This window comes from Rousettus aegyptiacus, unplaced genomic scaffold (genome assembly GCF_014176215.1).
Source record: "Rousettus aegyptiacus isolate mRouAeg1 unplaced genomic scaffold, mRouAeg1.p scaffold_m13_p_3, whole genome shotgun sequence".
In the NCBI taxonomy this organism is placed as follows: Eukaryota; Metazoa; Chordata; class Mammalia; order Chiroptera; family Pteropodidae; genus Rousettus; species Rousettus aegyptiacus.
In genome coordinates this window covers 141,041,431-141,060,804 of record NW_023416306.1, presented here as the reverse complement: position 1 = coordinate 141,060,804, position 19,374 = coordinate 141,041,431, and the positions used below count along the sequence as shown (strand labels likewise).

Genomic DNA, 19,374 nt, shown 5'->3' with positions numbered 1-19,374 from the left:
AGAAGTCTCACTTAAAGAACGACCCACTGTCAAAAAAAAAAAAAAAAAAATCCACTTAGGCTTTCAACTATTTATTGAACACCTACTATTTTTTGCTCATTGTTCTAGATGCTGAGCAAGTGAATGACCTGTCCTTACTTGTAGGAGTCCACAATGCAAAATAAAAGACATATTCTGCAGTGTTTGCACAAAGCGATATTGCTCACTTGAGTTTCATGTTTGCTTTTATTATTTGTTTTAAGATAACAAGTGATTCATGAGGATCTGTAAACAACTTCACTTACTCAGGGTTTCTTAAGAACGCCAAATGAAATCAGCTCTGTAGGTAGGGGCTGAGCTCAGGGAAGGTCCAGATGAACCTATAGAATCTCAGGAAAATGCTGGCCTAACCTGAGAAACAGCAAATACTTTTTGTTCCTTATGCTCCAGGCCAAGCCCTCATGCTCTTTTGAAAAATGTATTGAAGGGAAACCAAGAGACCCAGGATTAGGCCTTTTTGAGCACAAAAAAATATTGATTTCCCCATCTATGAACACTCCCATTGGGGTTTTGAAAGGATGAACAAAGATAATAAATGAGAAAGCAGAAGTTGAGTGGTTTTTCTGTTTTGTTTTATTTAGAGAAGTCAATCACCTCACCGCTCTGGGACTTGACTCTCTTACCAGTAAATTGGGGTTATGTACTAGATCAGGGATGTGAACACAAATGCCCTCAAGGTTCTGGCAAATAATAGAAACAAGTGAAAAGGGGGGGCAGCTTCTTATAAAACAATAGTGTTTGTGGGGCCCATGGCACATTTGGGGAGTGCAAGCCTAATTGAGAACATAAGTCAAAACAAACAAACAAACAAAAACCCTGTGACAGCCAAACTGTGGTCCCCAGACTACACACTCTCTAATTGTTGATAAAAGGGTACAGCCTCAAGTGTGTATATGCAGATGTATTTAAGTAGCAAATGATGAGGACTCTCCACCAGATACTTCTCCCTCCCTAGAGAAATCAAGTATAGTAGTCCCACCTTATCCTCTGGGGATAACTTCCAAGACCCCCAGTGAATGTCTGAAATCCCAGATAGTACTAAACCCTAATCAACTTCTTTAGCTTTGCTGGAAATGTGGCAGCAGCTTCATCAGCAGCAGATGGAGCCTCTCCGGTAATTTTCATTTTATTTATTTTTAACTTTGAGTGTATATATGCTACAGACCTACAGAACACATCAGTCCAGACCTATTCCTGAATCTGTGTGACCATCCTTTACTTGCAGTAAATGGCTTGGTGTCATTCATTTCAGGGGATCCCTTGCTAGGTCTTCGTATAGGCTCAAGGCTTCCTGGCACAACATGTTGTCTCAATCAGAATGTGTTTTCTTTTGCAGATTGTCCCTGTTCACGTTTTCTACCCACACGTTTATGTCTTTTCCATCTTGACTAAGCTCTTATCACTCACTGTGGCAGTAACATTTTGCAGTTTGAGGTGTGACAGCAAAACTAGCATGAACTTCTTTTTCCTTCTTCACAATTCAAGGATAGAAGACTCATTCTTATTTTTGACCTTAGCAAACTCAGCATATGATTTTTTTCTTTCCTTATTAAGTCGCGAACTCTCACCTTTTCACTTAAAGGAAGCACTTTATGGCTCCTCCTTGGTGTCTCTGGATTGCCAGCATCACTACTCTTGAACTTCAGGGGCACTGCTCAGCAAAATAAGGGTTACTTGAACACAAGTACTGTGATAGCATGACAGTCTGATCTGATAGCCGAGATGGCTGTTAAGAGGCTAGCGGGTGGGCAGCATATACATTGTGGAAACACTGGATAAAAGGGTGATTCGCGTCCATGGCAGGAAAGAGTGGGAGGTACAAGATTTCATCATGCTACTCAGAAGGGCTTGCAATTTAAAATTTATGAATTGTTTATTTCTGTAATTTTCCATTTAATATTTTCAGACTACAGTCGGCCATGGGTAAGTGAAACCATGGAAAGACAAACCATGAATAAGGGGGGCTACTGTAACTCCAGCACAAGAGTTTGAAGAGCCAGTTAGAGGAGGGCGGAGGATGAGGGTGGGGAAATGGTTCAGGGAAGAGCAGGGAATAAAGGGAAGAGAAGGATTTTGTGAGGTGACGGTGACAGCTTAAAGCAGGCAAATGGTAACAGTCGATTCATTCTACCAACGCACCCCCAGAAGGCCATGGTTTTCTCAGGAGTTGAGGTATTCTCTAAGGAGATCCCTGAGACAGAGAGCCCACTCAGGGATCCTGAGTCTTCTGGCCTTAGGCTATTTTCCTGTATCACCAGTTCCTCCATAGATAGTTTTTTTCCCCTCCTCTTGCAGATTGTTTCTAAAGATGGCATGTCGTATATTCTTTTGCAAAGCGCTCTGCCACTACTCCATCAAGAGGTGGAGGAGTCCATTTCCCTTCCCTCGAATCTGAGGTGGCCTTGACTGCCTTTGATTAATAGAACATGGGAGCAGTGATGGTGTATGATTTTTAGGCTGAAGCCTTAAGAAGGTTTGTAACTTGCATTTTCACCTTCTTCAATGCCCCAAGCCGCCATGAAAAGAAGTCAGAGCTATTTTGCTGAAGATAGAGGCTGAGGAGAGCCAAGAACCTAGAGCCAGAACCTAGGTTCCAAAATGTGAGTGAGGCCATCTTGGGCTTTTTGGCCTCAACTAAGTACCCAGCTCAATACAGTCACTTGACTGACCCCAGGGGGAGCAGGAGAATTGCCCAGCTGAGCTCACCAACCCACAGAGTGGTGAAAAATACTAACTCCTTATTGTTTTAAGCCACTAGTCTTAGGTTACATAGCACTAGATAACTAAAACAGAGGCACAAAGTTATGGCCATCCAAGCTTGATAAGGACTCTTAGGCCAAATCTTTGGCTTTATAAGACTCAAGCCCGAATGGAACAATCAGAACTAGAGCTTGTTTTTCAGAGTCTGTCTTCAGAGGCACCTGCATAGTTTTCTCCAGTAGGATTGGGTTGACTTGAAAATTTGAAAGCTGTAAAACAGCACAAACATTGTCCAGTCTGAGCTTCTTGTTTAATATAATCTAAGGCCAGAGAGGTTCGGAAGGTGGCTCATAGTCACACAGCCATCTAGTGGTCAAGCTGGGACTTAAATTCGAGGTTCATGAGTTTTAATCTAGTGTTTTTCCCAATAAAATTTGCCACCGCTTACCATTCCCCAAAAAGATTTCCATAACATTAGAATTATAAAGAAACTCTCAGGCAAAATAATAGGTTTAGAAAAGAATGGTAGCAAATGCTTTTCAGCCCCATTAGGCAAAATGTAGTGTGCAATGGTATAGAAAACACAGGCTTCGGGGTCAGAATATCAGGGTCTAAGTCTTAAATTCTCTCCATATTTCCTGCGTAACCTCTTTAAGCCTATTTCTCATCTATGAAGCGCTCCAAAGGCTGTAAACATGACAGTACTTTACAACTTGCTGAAAGCACTCTACAGATATCAATAGGAACTATTAATAGAAAAGAAACCTGTACTTATGACTTGCCACTGTTCCCTTAGACTCCCAGGAGGATTTCCTGAGAGTTGACTTTGGAGTTGAAATTTGCCTCCACTATGATAATCACACTGGAGATTATGCAAAAGAAAGCTAATCCACCTTGCCCAGGAGCCTTCTCATAGACTCCCAGAGCAGGTGATGTGACTGCCGAGGACTGATTGAGCTGGAAGAGGTGGACAGTAAATGAGGCCTGGGGCAGCTCCACCCCAGCTCCACAACCCACCCCATGCTGGTATGCTCATTAGGCAATGTGGCCCACCATCACCCGGACTAAAAGAGTTAGACGAGATCCAAAGCACAACTGTAGTCTGCAAGGCACAGTTTCCAAGAATTTGGGCCAGGTGCTGCCTCTAGACCTTGTAGCACACCTTGCTTTCATGCCTTTGGATGCCCAGATATAAGGAAATGTGGTTTCTAAAACCTGTGTTCTGAAACCATGACTAAGTTTGCCCTTGTCCCAGGCACTGGGAAACGTCAGTATCTCCAGAAAACAGTGTTTGATCCACACTTCGACAATCATCCTTTCTTTCCAAGGCAGATTAATATTCCTACCTTGTTAGGGGTCGGGAATGAGACCTGTTAATTTCTCCAAGGGGAAGTATGTGACCTCTACTTGCAAATCATTGCCCTTCCCCACCTCAGTCTGTTTCAGACTGTCATTCTTATTTGTATTTCCTAACTGTATACATTCTCTGTGCCCCAATAACCTGACATTTTTTTTTTTTTTTTTTTTTTGTCAACTGAGATATTGCTTCATTTTGCTCACCCTGCTCGAGATTCACCCCATGGAAAAAGTACATTTGCAAATCAGGATCAGAAGCAGTTATTGTACCATCGATGTTGTATGTGAGTGAGAGAGGTGAAAGGGGTTTGGCAGCAGAAGGAGACGATGTGCCAGGAATATATGAGGCCGAATACTTAGCTTCAGAATGCATCACAGCTCAGAATCAAAGAGGGAGGCCTCAGGGAGTACTACAGTGGCTCCCATGGAAACCGCTTCAGAGGTGGGGATGCTCAACTTTCAGGAGAGATAGGGCATGTTGAAAGAAGAGAGAGAAAGGATTTGATAAAAAGGAGGGGTTACTGTTGGGGAGACATGAAAGACAAAGTATGCAAGGCAGTGTTGGGCAAGACTGTGAGAGACTCTTAAGGCCAAGTGCAGAAACACCCAATCTGGGGGCTTTGGGTCCCAGATTTGTCCCTTTCAATAGCTCCTTCCGTTCATCTTTCAACCCACTGTAACAATTGAATTGCTTAGTGTATAGTCTTCCCTTATTAGAATGCAAGGCATGGATTTTTTGCCTACTTTGTTCAATAATGTATTTCCAGCTCCTAGATCAGTAGGTGCCTAAGAAATATTTGTTGAATGAATGAACAGATTAAAGAACATGTAGCAAGTTGAAGGGAATGACTTTTTATCTCACTGATAGAGTCTTTAACTTTGTTGTGTCCACAAAATGAGGAGTAACATAGTACAATTTCCTTCAGTGACAGGATTTGGAATGAAGAATGTTTTTGGATGACGGATGTAACTTGCTATAAAATTTGGAAAGGCTGTCATCTTAGGAGGCACTGCCACTTCCAGATCTTCACTTCCATATCTCCTCCCATAATTATATAGGTCTAATTCTTATAATAAATCCTTCATTCTCATAGAGACTCTGTTCTCCTGCCTAAACATCGATCAAAAGTATTATAGATATCAGAAGTAGTCCCAGGAGAACAGAAGGATGAAGACGGGAATCTGGAATTGGTTCTCTAATTGGCTAAATTTAAAGGCATCAATGGCCATGTTTTCACTAGTCAAAGGTACACAGACAGTTCATGGCATAGTGATGAAAAAGTTACCTATTGTATTGTCTGTGGTCCCCTGGAGTGACGTCCCTGCAGAAGGTAAATGTTTTGGATGATCAAACAGTTGCTGCTATAGAACATTTTAGTGGATATATAGTCTGACTATGGGATTAGTTGCTATTAAATGCACTGGAGAGATTGAAGGAAAAAATCAACGGGCTTAGGGCTTTGCATTTCTGGCTAAATATCTTATTTATTATTTATTGTTTATTTATTATTATTATTTATTATTTATTCATCATTTATTTATCATTAACACATATCTTAAATATGAGTTATCGGAACCCTTCTATGACTGCTCTGAAAGAAATTGTATCTCCATAGCCATAGGGTTGGATTTTTGAAAGTCAAGGCGAAAGTCTAATTCTGCAAGTGGGGTGCCTTCTCACAACCAAAAGCAAATATACAGTGTCATCTCCTCATAGGTAGAATGCTCATGTCTGAGAAGCAGAGGGCAGTATAAGAGTGGCTCCTCTCTCTGTTAGATTTAATAACACTCCTAAGGAGTTTTGGTTCTCTATGTTAATGCTGCAACCTTGAGTTTTAATGGTTCTGTAACACATCTTGCCCGAGAGAAAAGTGATTCCACTGATAAACACAGTCAATGCTCCATTAAATTGAAAGCTGAGATTTTCCTCTAGTCAGTTGGGGTTCTTCGTGCCAATGAACCAACCGTCAGCTTTGAAAGGCTGATTTTTATTGACTATTTCAGCTGGTCTTCCTTACTATTCAGCTTCCAGGAGTGGTCAATGGGAAGCACTGGCAGAAGATTCAAAGGATGAGAGAAAAGAGGATCAAAGTACTTATTCACCTGACTCCCTCCCTGCGAGATCACAGGTTCACAGTGTCTGTATTCTACCAAAAACCACAGCTCCCATCAGGTGGACCTTCCAAATTGCTATAAGTCTCCCTAGGTTCTAGAAATTTCATTTGATTTATCAGGACTAGGGCTAGTAGTGGCTTCCTGGTGTTGTTATATCTTGAGTGCTTAAATTTATCCATACCTGTGTAAACGGTTCCTTCAGTGGCCCTTTAAAAGTTTGTTTTTTTAAAAGGTAGCAGTACAGTTAGGCAAAGATTTCTCAGAATACCAAAAGCAAAAACCGTAAACAAATTTAAAAGATTAAACTATATCGAAGTTTCAAAATTGTTGCTTTACAAAAGATACTCTTAAGAAAATGTAAAGGTAAGCCCAGTCTGGTAGAAAATATTTGCAAAGCATATATCTGATAAAAGACTTTTATCCAGAATACTTAAAGAATGCTTAGAACTCAAGAATAGAAGACCGAAACCAAAAATTTTAATAGACAAAAGTAATGATTTTAAATGAGCAAAAGATTTGAACGGATATTTCCCCAAAGAAAATAGGTAGACATAAAAACAAATGGAAATCCAAATTTAAATTATGATAGGGTGTCACTACACACCCACTAGAGTGCCTAAAATTTAACTGATTGAAAATACCAAATGTTGTCAAAGTTATAGAACAGCCAAAATTCTCATATACTGTTGGTGAGGATGTAAAATGGTACACCACTTTGGAAAACCAATTGGCAGCTTCTTAAGAAGTTAAATACACTCAACATATGACTCAGCAGCTCTATTTTTATGCATTTATCCAAGAGAAATGAAACTGCTGTCCACACAAAAACTTGTACACAAATGTTCATAGCAGCCCTAGTCTTAAGAGCCAACGATTGGAAACACCCTAAAACAATCCTGTCAACAGGTAAATGGATAAATAAATTGCGATATAGTCATACCATAGAATATGACAGCATCAAAAAGAAATACACTTAACAGACAGGCAACGATAGAGATGAATTGCAAAATCCTTATGCTGAGCTATGAGACAGACACAATAGAGTATGTACCATATGATTCTATTTACATGAAGCTCTAGAAAGAATTAATCTATAGAGACAAAACAGATCAGCAGTTGCCTGAGGCTAGGGATATGGGGAATGGAGAGAGGAATAACTAAGATGGGGCACAAGGGAACTATTTCAGGAGACAAAATATTCTGTGCATTGATTGAGGTGCTAGTTACAAAGGCACATACATTTGTCTAAACTTGTCAAAATATATAATTAAAATATTATGAAAAAAATAGAATGGATTTTATTGTTTGTAAACTATACTTCAATAAAGTTGATCAGGAAAAAAAACAAAAAAGAAGCAGAACAAATCATTGTAATCCCAACATGCCCAGACACCCCTCTTCCCAAATCATTTGTGGATTGCAATCACAGTTATTCAGCAGCAGCCTCCGGACCTGGATTACGGCCAGCAAACATGCTCCCAGATGCGGGAACATTAGTCACAATGAAGAGATCATATTTTAACTCTTGTTTGGAGTATCTGATATATTCCCTGACTTTAAATAAGCCACTACCACCTACAATGCAATATTGCATTCTACCGGTAAAGAACTAGAGACTAATCTATTATCTTACTCTCTCATACAGTTTAATATTAATAATTTTTCTCCTGGTATCAGACAAAATTCAAGACTGTAGAAAAGCTATGCAAGATAAAGATTACAAATGAGGATGTGTACCCACATTTAAAGGTGGCTAGTTACCTCCAAGACAAGTAAATCCAAAGAGACAATCTTCAGATTCCAGTAAAAATAGCTGTATCTCAAGCTCTGTCTCTAATCGAGCTTCATCAACACACACAAGAAAAAACTTAGCAATTCCCAAGGCAAATCAGTTGCAAGAACTCCCTACTTTCTCCTTGCTACACCCAGGAAACAAGCATCATTTTGAGCCAACAATTTATCTTTGACTAAACAGGCTTTACTTTTTAGTTATTACCACCTTATCTTTTCAGGGGTGAAGTGATGAAGCAAAATCTCTGCTAAATAGACCATAAAGTTTGTCATTAGTCCAAGAATTAGACACACCACCAACCTAGACAACATTATCTAGGCCTTTTAAAAAAAAAAAACTTACATGGGGTCTGGCCTGAGGCCAAGGAAGTGGTATTGAATTGGCACAATGTGAGGCCACGGGGAGGATGGCATTTAATAGAAGAGGGTTGGCAGGGAGGCTGATTAAATGCATAACATAGACTTATTTCTCTGGAATCTAGACATCTGAAAATTCAAATAACGGATTTTTTTGCTGTATTATTCAAGGATATCTGATGTTCATACTTAAAAAGCAAAGGTATTTCAAGAGTATAAAATGATGTCTCAATCAAAGAAAAGTTTAAATTTAGTATAATTTAACATTAAATAGATTTATTGTGCTTCAATTCTTTGAAAAAAAAAATAGTGTTTATGATAATAACTCTCAATATGCCAGGATATTCAATTTATTCATCTAGGAGCTCCTTAGAAATGGGGACTATATAACTTCTATTTCATCCCAATACCCAGCACAGTGCCAAGGACAAAATGTACCTCATGAGGTCGAATGAGATCAAACGTCATTTTTAGGGAGTGTTCCAAACTCTCATTCTATTGGAATTGGGCTAAGTCAAGCAGCCAAGTATTGTTTAACACAGGGGTATCATGAGCCATCATTTGATAGTCTTTCTGGCTATGTAGAAAGTTTTCACTCAGTTCGATTATAGCTGCAACACAATTGATTTTTATATCTTCTGTATGGCACCTCATCATGGGTGTTTAAACACACGACAGAGTAGCTCCAGACCATGCCGGCTTCCCAATGGTCTGGTCCATCCAGTTCAGTAGCAACTGGAGATCATCTCCATTTAAAGGCTGTGAAGTATATTGGAGCACTCCTTCCTCTTCCGAGAGAGGAGGCCACCACCTCACCAAAACAGGTGTCCTCATTAGCAGTCTGATGAAAGGGCCAGAGGTGGGAAAAAAGCTTGCAACTGAGCAGTCAGGAGAGATACAGCACAGACCAGCCATGGGAAGGGTAGTTGTTCCTCAGCTTTCTGGGTAAGGGGCATGCCACAGTCCTCACAACACATTTCCCCCAACATGCCTTTTTTGGCTTTTAAAAAGCAGCTTCGGCATCCAAGATTTTCTTCTAATGGACAGGCCCAAAATTCTTCACTTGAGTCTTCACAATGTACGTGACAATAAAGACAATTACAGATCAACATCTGCAAGATCCAAAATGATCACTGCTTCTCTTCTTTGTGCCTATAATAAAACTCATTAGGAACTTAATGAGAATTTAAGAACATGTTTTTCTTTATGTCAGTCTGAAGATCTAGTACTAATTAGAAAATTGGAGTTCTTTCCTCGGAAAAGGGAAAGAGAAGAGAAGTCCAGTGAGATAGCCATTCTTCTAATAAACACTTACAGGGGCCTGATATATGGAAGGTTCTGCATTAAGTATGTAGAGGGTAGTGGTAAGAGATGGTACAATGATGAGGGCAGGGTATAGCTACTACTCTTCGGAAACTGATGATTTACTACATAATAAGAGACAGATTCTAAACTAGTCAGAGTGCTTGAACACATACTATGTGGCTCCCGGGGGAAGTGACAGTCTCTCTGAGTTCCCGTTTCCTCATTGGTAAAATGGGGTGAAATGATAGAACTGCTATCACAGTGCTGTTGTAAGAAGTTCTGTAGAGTGTCTAGTGCGTAGTCAGAGCTCATAACATGTTAGTTGTTATTATTGTAAATAACCAAGAGTAGATGAGAATCACATTAATCATGGTATTCAATGAGATAAAATTTAGTGTTTTGAATAGCAATATAATTTCAAGGGGTTTGGGCCCCCTGTGAGGATGGAAGTTTCATAAAACATTTGACAAGACTGAAAGCTGTAAGTTCTCCCCCAGATAAGGATTACTCCTCTCTTCCAGGGGCCTAAAGTACCTAGCCCCGTGTCTAGATGGCCACATGTCCTAACCCTACTGTGTCTTTAAGCTGGCCACACCCCAGCTCTGGATATAACTCCCTGGCATTGTTGCCTTGGGCCACGCCCCTCCAAACTCAGAAGCAGTCTTCCCGGATCTTAATCTTCCCAACTCCAACTTCCCTGCTCCTGGACCACAGGACTGTCTCTATGCCAGTTTTCCACTATTCACTCTACTTTCTCGTTTAGCCTTAAAATCTTTCTTTAAAACTCGCTTCTTTCAATCAGACTTTTTTTCTTGCCCTCCAAGAACAAAGGGAGATCAGAAATGTGACCAAAAGTCTGGGCAACTACTTTTTCCTCTTAGGGATATTTCCATGTGTCCTTTGCTGACCTGGCAAGAGGGAAGGGAAGGATATTAGCATCCCTTCTTGGTAGGTTAGCCCAGCATTCACATGTTCCAAGACCCTGTGTTTGCTCTTTAGGGCAAACTGCAATTACTATTGGTTGTATCTCACTTTTTCAGAATGGAGAGGCCCATAAACTTTTTCCCTGGACCCAGCTTGTCAACGAAATGTAGTGATGGTACAGCAAAAATGACAGGCACCATCACGGGAGTCTGCCTCTGGGTCCCCAGGGAGGCAGTGGCAGCGATTCAGCCCCGGGCTCCCCCTGTAGAGTTCCAGCCCCCAGGACACATCTGGATATTGTAGGACAGCTCACCAGGCCAGGTAGAGTGTTAATGAGAATAGAGCATGTGGAAATGTCATCAAATCACTTGGTGCTTTGGGGTCTATTCCAGGCCCAAACCAGATCTGATTGCATAATAGAACCATCTGACTTATTTGGAAGTGGAAGCTGACAGTTTCTTTACCTGTGCAGGACCTGTGGGCAGCTAGAACTCATACGAAATGAATCTGTGCAAGTGCAGGAAAGGAGGGGCCACCCCTAGCACTTAGCTGACCTTGGAAAGAAGATGGGAGTCCTCCTGGTGTCCTCGGCTCTGTGCTAACATCTCCTGTCCTGAGCACCTTGGTGCTCAGCCTCTGCAGCCTGCAGGGTTTGACTGTGACTTGAAAAGATAAGGTCATAAAGCCTGCACCATGGCCAGGTCTAGGGAAATATGAAGGGGGCACACACCCTGCCTCTTCTCCATTTCCCTTTAAGCGACAGCTGAAGTCTAGATTCCTCTGTTAGTTCAGGCTCAGCACCTTGGTGGTGGTCAGATTTGGCACAGCCATATCTAACTCGAAACTTTGGGGTTGACATAGTTCTATTATATTATGGGTAAGAGCACAGGCATTGAGAATACCACCCCATAGACTGATTACTTACTGATCACAGGGGGAAAAAAGCAGTTTTGCGACAGGGAAACCCACTGTCACCTCTCGAACCCAATGATCAGTGTGAGCATGCAGCTTCCCCACGGATGCAGTGTGTCGTATGCAGGACCAGCTTAGAATCAGGGTCTCTGAATGACTCAACCTGCACCTAACAAGCCTTTAGGGGCTGGAGGAACGAGTTCAATGACACCAGAAGGAAACTATCAGATCCACAAGACAACTGATTTTGCAGTCTCTTCAACAAGCTAGTGACACATAAAAGGTGGGGAGATTGCTTTAGATGAAAATTCTTGACATTTTAGAGATATAATGACAAGTGGAAAAAAAAAAAAGGCTGGAGTTAGATAAAGAGGCTTATGTCTTGTCTCTACCACTAACAAGCATATGGACCAGTTACTGAATTTCTGTCATCCTTATTTCCTACCTGAAAAAGAGAATAATGCATTCTACTTCACAAGGATGTTGTGAAGATTAACTGAAAATATCCATGCTCAGCACATGGGCATACTGGGTACTCAAAAGTGGCAGCTTTTAGTATCATACTAGAGATCTGCTATTAACTAAACTGTTCCAATGGAATGACCTACAGCTTCGGCTATGTGGCCCTTCTGCTTACCACTTATTGACTTCTTTACATAATAATGACTATCTCACCCTATTGGAAATATTATCTCCCCAAAACAAATACTCTTCCTATGCTCTGTGTTCCTGAGTTAAGGCTGGAAAAGTCACCAGATGCCTGCCTGCATGGGAATACGTAAGAGCATGGTTTTTTCTTTTTATTATTATTTATGCCTATAGCACCTGGTCTTCTTAGTGGTCTCCCATCCAAGTACTAACCAGGCCTAACCCTGCTTAGCTTCTGAGATCAGACATCGGGCTTGTTTAGTGTGGCATGACCGTAGACCATGGACTGTGGCTCCACTGGGGCGTGAACCCAGGACCTTCTGCATGTAAAGCAGATGTGCTGACCGCTACACTATAGAACCATGTTCCCATAAGAGCATGTTTAGCAGATGTTGCTGATGTCCTGCCTAGTCTCCCAGGCTGCCAGCACTCATCATTCCGTCTCAGGGTTTCTCTCGCTGCTACAGCCTGCTCTGCCCTCGAGAGTGTGGCCGGCCAGAAGGGCCAGAGGTGACGCCCACCTCCCGCCTTCCCCAAAGCAGTTCTCAACCAGCGAAGGACAGGATGGGGTATAGATAACCCGGCTCTCCCTCTGGTGGGATATCTCTGAGGTGTGTTTCCAAGAAATCCAAAGAAGGATCAAGTTCTACTCTCTCATGGTGGAACAAACTAGATAACACTCCACTTATTAGCTTTTTTTTCTGTTCCCTGAGCTACTTCCCACCTGCCATCTGTGTTTTCTAGGAGTAACTCCCAAATAAATCACTTAAACTGGAGGCCTCATCTGAGGAAACCCAAACTAAGACATCAAGGGAATGAGTTTGGATTTTACCCTAAAGGCAGCAGGAAGCCGTAGAAATAGTTGCTAAATTGTAGCTATCAGTGTCATTCTAGAGATCCGAGCTGCCCCACTCCTTGCCTTTCCACCATCCGTGCTAGATTTTGCATTCAGTGAGAATGGTAAGTGTTGTGCCTCATTCATATCAGATACCCTCCATGTAGTGCCGGACACAGTGGGCCGTGTCCAGCTCTCCTTAACAGCAGCCTACCCGCCCTGCTTCCCACCAGGAGCAACAGGAAGGAAGCTGGAGGTCCCCCCGCCGCCCGCCCCTGAGACCTTGGTTACACAGAGCCTACACATTGTAGCTACAAACAATGCCATAACAATTACTGCTTTCTGCTTGGAGATGTCTGATGTCTAAGAGTGAAACCCCGGAGAGGGCATCATGCTAGTTATAGCAGGAAACGTCTAGAAGGGATGAAGAACTGAGGGAGCATCTGGCTGCCTGTGAGTCCAGCACCGGGGGAGCTGCTTTCCACAAGATAACTGAGGAAGTTCTGGAAAAGACCCGTGGAAAGCTGCACTGCTGTAATAAGGAGAATCCTTAGCCCCCTGCCTTGCTTCAGTGGCAGTGCCCATGAGCATGCTGATGAGACTCAGGACAAGGATAAACAGTAAGATTAGACAGCTAGCCAAATCGCTGGCAAAGCTTTGTGCACTGCTCTGGGAATAGCTTCAGGGAGAGTGTGGGTCCAAGTGGGTATTATGATGGGAGATCCTTGGGAGAGCCCTTGACACTTCTATGCAATATTTTTCCCAAATTATGAGAAGCAGATGAAAAAAACAGACTAAGCCTATTGTTCTAAAGCAAGATATTCCTAGATCTGTGTCCTTTACTAGGCTATTAATTGGTAGCAAAGAAGCAAATTTAAAATGAGCAAATCCTTTGACTCTATGCCTCTGTTTAGCGATCATAATGATTTGCTTTCTGTTTGTATTAGAAAGGAAGGAAAGGAAAGAAGGAAGGGAAGGGAAGGGAAGGGAAGGGAAGGGAAGGGAAGGGAAGGGAAGGGAAGGGAAGGGAAGGGAAGGGAAGGGAAGGGAAGGGAAGGGAAGGGAAGGGAAGGGAAGGAAGAAAATGGGTAAAAAGCAGAAACTTGTCCTGCAGAGTCCCAAAAGGGCTCATAGAGTTAAGACTGGATGTCATCACGGACATATAATTTCTACCCAGAAGGAAAGTAATAAACAAGGTCAGAGTGGTCACCTGACTGTGCTGGCAGGCACTCAGTTACAGGTAACAGGAAGCCTCTGTCCTCACTGTATTGCCAAGTGACCTGAGCCAGATTGGATTTTCTGGGCCACCTGGACAAACAAAGGCAGAGGGCCAGAGCAGCGAGGGTAGTATCTCAGTGATGTTTGGCACTATAGTTGGTGGGAAATAAAAGGAACAAAAGAGGGAATGAAGGGAAAGGGAAATCTTTGAGAGGTTTCTTTATTTGGTGTCCTCTAAGTTTCATCTCAAAGCACTTTTTTAAAAAATCAAAATGCAGACTTTCCCAAAGCAGGGAGACATCTTGATTCAGGCAGATCTTGGAGTAGATACACTTTATAGCATATCACTGACAACCTAGATTTCTGAATTCAGCCACTAGCACCCACCAGGCTAGCATTTAGTTCAATGACAACAGCTGAAGATTCACTTTGGGCCACATTGGCCCACCCTGAACTTTGGGACATCTGGTTTACCATATTCCTCTCTACCCTCTTCTTATGCAGCCTTAAAATACAGAAGCTCACATCTCTAGGTCCACAATTTAAATTTCTAATTTAAAAAAGGGGAGACTTAAAATTTGGTTTTGGTGGGCATCAGTAAGAGTAGGTCTTTTGCTTTAGGGAAAAATGCATATTATTTGATTTAGGCCTATATCCTGAGTAACTGTTTAGATGAGACAGGGACCATGTATTAAAGGTTAAATTTCATTGTAAATTCTTGAGATAAACATCTATGGACAACAATTAAAATGTAATCTTGTTGGATGGAAAGAAGGAAGGATGAAAGGAAGGAAGGAAGGAAGGAAGGAAGGAAGGAAGGAAGGAAGGAAGGAAGGAAGGAGGGAGGGAGGGAGGAAAGGAGGGAGGGAAGAAGGAAAGAAGGAAAGAATGGAAAGAAGGAAGGAAGAAGAGAGGGAGGGAGGGAGGGAGGGAAGGAAGGAAGGAAGGAAGGAAGGAAGGAAGGAAGGAAGGAAGGAAGGAATGGAAAGAAGGAAGGAAGGAAGGAATGGAAAGAAGGAAGGAAGGAGAGAGAGAGGGAGGGAGGGAGGGAGGGAAGGAGGAAGGAACTGTCAAAGGGCTAGAGCAGTGAGAGTGGCATTACATTTCATGGGAAATAAATGGAATAAAAGAGGAAATGAAGGAAATAGTCTTCAGTCATTAGAATCACAGGTTGATGTTCTCCCAATGAGAGATAAAATATATAAAAATTCTTTGGCCTAAGTTAAACCCATTAGCAATGTATTTTAAGAAACTCACGAGCTGGTTGTCTTCAGAGTAGCAGGTATGTGATGGTTTGGTTTTAGCATTCGATTCAATGATGTACTTGCAGATTGTAATTAAAATGTAAAGATACACAGTTGACTCAACTGATCTTATTTAACAGTTTCTATAAGAAGCTTCAATTCACATTGTTTCCATTTGTTTTGCTTCAACACTTCCAAACCAAGTAGGTCTAGTTGCACTGTCACCTTCACACTCAATATATAGATAAATACAGAGGGAAATAATCACTGGGAGGAAAATTAAGGTTTGGGTCATACATCAGCTCTGCTTAGCTGGCATCCAAACACATAATTCACATTGCTGAAAAGGCTCCAGTGGTTGCTTACCCATTACAGATCAATTACAGAAAAGGCTGTAACTTTATTAGAAGTATAATTTAGAAATCCTGTAAACACTTAGGATTTAAACCCCACTTACCGAATGGTCAATGCATAATAATTAACCCATGTGTGAAATTAAATCCAACCCTAAGGAAAACAACATATACATGTTGTTTTAAATTCCATCTTAAGCCTTTCCAAGAAAACCACATGCTGAAGGATCAAAATGCAAATTAAGTAACCTGACTCCAAACCGACAACATCCTATTCTAAGGAAAATTACCCTAGTATTCATCATCTGCCTAATATAAAATATCCAAATATATATATTCATAGCCCATTAAAAAAAAAAAGAAAATTTTCTCTAATATTAGGTTAACGTTTCAATTTTAAAATTTGCTACTCAGTGTACACAGCCATTTAGTATTTGTATTGTTTTACATTGGTCTGAAGCCGCTTAGGATCTACTGCTACTGCAGTCACCATTACCTGCTTTATTCATGTAGTACCTGGTGAGCTACCTGCAGGAAAATCTACCTTTCTTCCCCTCAGACTCCTTATCTCCAAGACGTTATCTTATCAAGAGAGTGTGGATGACCCTGGAAAGTCCATCAAAACTAAGTTAAGAGTTAATAAACCACAGTCCTATGAACAGAGTAATGTTTCCACATGGGGCGGGGGCAGGGGGGAAGCTTTGTCTTTTTGTGTCTGGTGAGATATCGTAGTGTAAATTGGTCTGTAAAGCGTTGTAAGGAAATGTAGAGGAAACCTCACCACTCTCTCATACCAAATTTATACTTCAAGCCCCCTGTCATTCAAGCATAAACTCTTATTAGAGAGCAGGAAAATCCAAATATCTCCTTTGAATGTGCATTGAGTTTACTACAGAATTAAAATCCACTAAACAAGCTTCCTTAACAGTTTTGCCCAAGTTAGCAGTGAATCAAGACAAAAGCAGAGATTTCTGGCTGAAAAATGCAGCTTTTTAGCTTTTACAAATAACATCATATTTTATCATCTTTTACACACAGTAATGTATAAAGGGATCATTACAAAGTATCACAGTCTGAGGAGTGGGCAAGCTTTTGGTGGGTGAGAACTTTTTAATGTTTTCCAACTTTTAGAAATTATGATTAAGAAATTATATCTCGCCTTTTTGTCCAACATCTTAGCGTGCTCTCGTAGCAACTGCTCTCAGAACTTCATTTGGCACCCAAAGATGACAAGAAGAAGAAAGATGACGGAAAGTCAGCCAAGAAAGACAAAAGACCTGGTGAACAAATCTGGGGGCAAGGCCAAAAAGAACAAGTGGTCCAAAGGCAAAGTCTGGCACACGCTTAGTAACCTAGTCTTGTTTGACAGACATATGACAAACTCTGTTATAGTTCCCAACTAAAGCTCATAACCCCAGCTGTTGTCTCTGAGAGACTGAGGTTCCTTGGCCAGGGCAGCCCCTCAGGAGCTCCTTAGTAAAGGGCTTATTAAACTAGTTTCAAAGCACAGAGCTCAAGTAATTTATAGCAGAAATACCAAGGGTAGAGATGCCCCAGCTGCTGGTTGAAGATGCATGAACAACAGGTCCTACCAACTGTACATTTTGAAAAACAAACGTTTATTACATCAAAAAAAAAAAGAAATTATATCTTATATATGATTCTACAGGTGACGTTAAAGTCTCCTTTTCTTCTTTTAATGAAATCAAAATTATTTTTCATCATCATTCTAATAAAAATACTTTCAACATATGAACACTTTTTAAATGATAGTCCTTGAGCACCGTTGTTAAATAGGCCCAACTAATTTACTTTCTTCATTGATCTTTCTATACCTCAGTGTAAACTCCTTTAGACAGGAATATGGCCATTTTAATAGATTCTCACCAATGGGTAGTGAAGACTGTCCTATTACATGTAAACATGTAGCAATACTTCTGCAGGAGAATGCTGGCCAATGTTTACTTTGAGTTTATTGTATGTCAGGTATTATTTTAAGAACTATAAATGGGATCAATTGATTCATTCCTCATAAGTTACTATTATTAACCCTATTTGACAGATGAGGAAATTGAGGCACGAAATGGTTAAGTAATCTGCATAAATTAGAAAACTTGGCAGTGGCTAGTAATAAAAAGAGACACTAACTGCATAATCAGCGTAATCTTCATTTCTTTAACAATTTCCTCAACAACTAAGCAACTTTCTCTACAAAGGCATATATTCTCCACACATACAAGTCCCTCAAAATCAGATAATAGTGAAGCAAAAATAAGAGCTGAATTCTTCTTACTGGATTCAGATCTAAGAAGTCTAGTTTCCTGTATAATTTCTAGTTGATTTGTTAGTACAATACCTTCCCAGCTCTTGAAAATGCTTGCACTGATTGTATTTCAAAATAAAGCTGACCAGATATTGTTCAAGTATTTTAATCTTTATAATTTAAATAATCTCTGGTTACCAGAGGTAATTTTGTTTATCGATACTGATAACATATGATTCTTTCTTACAAGTCTGCCACAGAGAAAATCGTGTGTAAAATGTAAGGGAGTTAAGTGGAAAAATTAAACTCAAACATCTTTTTAGGGGAACTCTATTGACTCTCAAGACTTTCTAGTCTACAACCATGCTACCCTGAACATGCCCAATCTTGTCTGATCTTGGAAGCTAAGCAGGGTCGGTCCTGATAAGTACTTGGATGGGAGCCCACTTAGTAATACCAGGTGCTGGAGGTGTTAAAAAAGAAAAAAAATAAATAAATAAAGACTTTCCAAACCCATGTTCTTAGCAAATAAATTTTGCAAAAATGAAAAATGAATTTATTTGAAATTTCTCTATCGGGATACGATGGAAACATAAATCATCTGTGGTCATAAACAATTAGAAGCTGAAACTTAGTTCTGTTTCTAAGTATAAAAAAAATTATCATCACTCATAATCCTTACTCAACATTTTAGCACATTTCCTTCTAGGCTTTCTTTTCCTGTTTTTTTGTTTTTGTTTGTTTTTGTTTGTTTTTGTTTTTAACATAGTTAATAGGCTATCTTTGAAAACTCAAGGTTTACTTGAACAATTTATTCAAGAACTCTTTGCCCATGTCTTCAGAAAAAAATTCCTATTGTCTCCTTACCACCCTCCAGTAACATATTCATTCCCTTCAAAGGCAATTCAAGTTATTGATAGAAAAATCAAATCATTTTAGCTACTCTGCTGTTTCCTTACCTATTTGGAAGATAAATTCTTCAATTAAAATTAAAGATCAACAAAGACCTAGATTATTAGGTCTTTGTAGGGAGGAGGCAAGAGAATTAAAATGTTAATCAAGCCCCAATCAGAGACGACAATATGCTGATCAGCCCTGCAGCTGGGCAGGTGAGGAGGACACCTGCAGAACCAAGGAAGATTTCTGCTGGGATTCTGACAGCCCATTCCCCACACCTGTGAAGGGGAACTAGGAACCAAGAGTCATTCCCTATGGCTAAAACCACAGGCAACCTATGGATTAAAGGCTGCGAACTGCCAGCAGGCCTTTCACTCTACCCATTCTCACCTTTTCATGATACTTAGTCTTCCCCTT

At 40.7% G+C, this 19,374-nt stretch overlaps 1 pseudogene; it reads left to right on the top strand.

The window, feature by feature from the left end:
* The first annotated feature begins 10,773 nt into the window (after positions 1–10,773).
* LOC107516411 lies at positions 10,774–17,365 on the top strand (annotated as a pseudogene).
* Positions 17,366–19,374: the final 2,009 nt, after the last annotated feature.